Source organism: Mastomys coucha, unplaced genomic scaffold, assembly GCF_008632895.1.
Source record: "Mastomys coucha isolate ucsf_1 unplaced genomic scaffold, UCSF_Mcou_1 pScaffold16, whole genome shotgun sequence".
Lineage (NCBI taxonomy): Eukaryota > Metazoa > Chordata > Mammalia > Rodentia > Muridae > Mastomys > Mastomys coucha.
Genome location: NW_022196898.1, coordinates 91,450,783 through 91,453,907, shown reverse-complemented (window position 1 = coordinate 91,453,907; position 3,125 = coordinate 91,450,783). Strand labels below are relative to the sequence as shown.

Below are 3,125 nucleotides of genomic sequence, written 5' to 3'. Positions count from 1 at the left end.
TTCTCCTCTTTAACTTTATACGAAGAAAATCTATCACAGAAATAAGGGAAGTAGAAAGATTGGTAACAAAGCTCTTGGTATAAGGTTGAGGGTCTAGGGTCAAGGGCAGATCAGAGATGAGCAGACATGTTTCTCACAGGTGCCGGACTACGGGCCTCATTTCAATGGCTGTGTCTTACTCCTTGTTGCAACCAAACAAGCCATCCTAGGGACCTGTGCGTAGGGGCTCTTGGCATGGACAGTAGCACTCAATCTGTACTCTTGGTGCAGAGAGCCTGGGAGTGGCGGTGACCTTTGGTCTTAGATAATGATACTGGTGGTCTTTGAAAGTGGTGACATGTCTCAGGTGTGCCTGGGAAAGCAGAAACCAGATGGAAACTGTAACAGAAAGCAGACGCTGCAGTTTAGGAAGTGTTTAGACATAGCGTTGCAGCAAGACTTCTCTTTTCGGGTACATTTAAAGTGACAGTCTCCAAGACAGAAGTGTAGGCAAAACAGGTGGGGTTGAAGTTGGGGTTTTGAATTGTAAAGGGCAGGTGGTCCTAAATGGATTTCTGACTCTCAAGTTTTTAGCTAGACTTTCCTTCTTGGGAACAGAGGTAACTGACAAACTTCCAGCCACTTCCTGCAGTAGGCAGTTGTGTTTTAGCATCTTAAGTAATGAAGCCAGCTTAGTTTACTGTTAATGTTGCTGTTTTTAGGAAGGAGAAAGACTGGCTGGCTTTGAAGCTCTAAAAGGCCCTGTAAGATGGATGGACTAAATCAAGGTCTAGTAGTAATATTTTTTTTCTTTAAGTTGTGGCCTCTATTTTCTTTCTCTCCCTCCCCCTTCCCCTCTCTCCTCCCTCCCTCCATACCTCTCTCTTTTCCTCCCTCTCTCCCTCCCATCCTCCCTCTTTTCTCCCTCTGTCCTTTCCTTTTTTCTTTTTTCTTTTTCTTCTTTTTCCTCCTCTTCTTTTTCTTCTTCTTCTCCCCCTCCTCCTTCTCCTTCTCCTCCTTCTTCTTCTTCTTCTTCTCTTCTTCTTCTTCTTCTTCTTCTTCTTCTTCTTCTTCTTCTTCTTCTTCTTCTTCTTCTTCTTCTCGTGTGTGTGTGTATGTGTGTGTCTCTCTGTGTGTGTATGTGTGTGCATGTGTCTCTGTATGTATGTATGTGTGTGTGTCTGTGTGTGTGTATGTGTGTGTGTATGTATGTGTGTGCTTGTGCTTGCGTGAGTGTGTGTGTGGTTTGATTTCCAATAGCAAATCCAAAGGACTCTGTCTCTGGAATCCTCTAGTTTTACAAGCAGATGGCAAGCTAATGAACTCATTACTGTGCATTTTATCCAGCTCTGGACACGTTTGTGACATCATATTTCAAAACAAAATGGGGTCAGGGAGTTGGTTGATTGGGCCTGGTAAGAGTTGGGGAATTCTTGAGACACTACTAACCTACTCACTGTCCTGTGCGCCTCTCACCTCCACAGAAGAGCCATCTTGCGGTCCTCATATGCATAAAGACCAAATAACCTTGTGTCTCCCAAGGTATATGACCAGGCCCCCTCCTGGGACTAATTCAGGACCTCTTCCCTTTGGTTTCCCTTTGCTAGTGTGGGTATTTGTAATTATTACACTAGATTCTGTCTCTTTCCCACCTTTCCAGCCAGAGAAGGGGCATACTCACTGTGTGACATGTGAAGATGCATGGCGAATGTGATTGTAGGGGAAGCTCTGCTTCCTCTGAAGAGAGGTTCCCCTCTTCCATCTTTTATCCAGAAGCATGTAATAAAGCACATATTGAACTGCTGTGTGCAACGGGCCCCGAACCAATTCAGGAAACACTTGGAATCTAATTCTGCTCCTGAAGGGAAGTCAAATGGCAACTCTGATTAAATTTGTCTTTCTAATCAAATATTAGCCATGGGCTAATCATTTAATCTCAGTGCCTTATTTTGCCCATCTGTTAAATAGGAATTTACCAATAACAGCTGTATTTGCCAGTGCATTACATGTAACTTATTAAAGGAAACAGGGCTTTCTAGTCTAAGGATAATACTCTTTGGATTCTGAATATAGACACTAGATGATAAATTCTCTGATTTAAGATGTAGTTATAAGTCCTTGTGTCCACTTTGAAAAGGGTTTAACGGTATTGTTGGCATGTCTGCTCCAATGTGTGAGTGTGTCATGTGACAAGAGGTGATGTTTGATCCAGCACAATGGATAACACTCAAATGATTTATTTGGGGCTTTAAATGTATTATGCAATTTTTTAAAAATTCAAGGTAAATGATGCTTCTGTTAGGCAAATGTTAGGCTAAATTTGTAATTCAGTAAAGTCAGACCAAATGGTTGATAGAAGGTAGTCAGTAAAGGCCTGAACTGTGGACCAGGCATCATTTGTGTGTGTTATTCCAGCAGGCAGCTTTGAAGATCTTACCATTTCCACATTAGCAGTGGGGAAAGCTGGAAGCAGAGGAATTAGTGCTAACCTTAGCGAGGTTAAGCAACTAGGCCAAGGTCACACAGCTAGAATGTGTGGGCAGAGGCAGCTCTGAGGCCACAGCCTTATCAAGGTTCCCACCGTGTCCTGCAGAAGAGCACACTGGTGTCAGAGCTTAAGCACAACACCCACAGGCCAGCGAGGTAACTGCCTCACTGCTTGGCACTTAGCACCATGCAGACTCTGAATACTGAGAATGCTTGGTGGCCGGGATGAAGCATTGCTCTATTTCACTTTACACAGGAGAAACATTTGTATCTTCTTAGTTCTTTTCTTTAAAGGGATCAAACATGTATTTTTGTACTGCATGGCTACTGCGGGAAGGAGTCATCTGATAGTCAAATAGTTATCAGTGACTGAGCTCAGGATTTCACGGATGGGTTTGCCTTGCTCCAAGCCACAGTGGTATCATGACAATGGTGAAGTTTAACTCTGGTGAGCCTAAGCTGCTTTTATGTGCAATAAACTGGGGGAAATGTCTGACTATTTGGTGCTTTGTGTTGTCAGTTTTGGTTGTTTCTCCTCCTCCTCCTCCTCTTCGTCTTCCTCTTCTTCCTCCTGCTCCTTCTTCTTCTTCCTCTTCGTCTTCATCTTCCTCCTCCTCCTCCTCTTCCTCCTCCTCCTCCTCCTCCTCCTCCTCCTCCTC

The 3,125-nt window shown here is 43.8% G+C and overlaps 2 long non-coding RNA genes across 2 annotated transcripts in view; both read left to right on the top strand.

The window, feature by feature from the left end:
• Positions 1-712: 712 nt before the first annotated feature.
• The window catches only part of LOC116094371, a 3,749-nt gene continuing 1,336 nt past the window's right edge, over positions 713-3,125 (top strand). The window contains exon 1 of the long non-coding RNA XR_004120070.1: positions 713-767. This is a non-coding gene — a long non-coding RNA (uncharacterized LOC116094371). The remainder of the gene's footprint in view (positions 768-3,125) is intronic.
• On the top strand, positions 1,386-1,888 carry LOC116094369. Its single transcript, XR_004120068.1, has 2 exons — positions 1,386-1,521; positions 1,640-1,888. It is a non-coding gene; the product is annotated as an uncharacterized LOC116094369 (long non-coding RNA).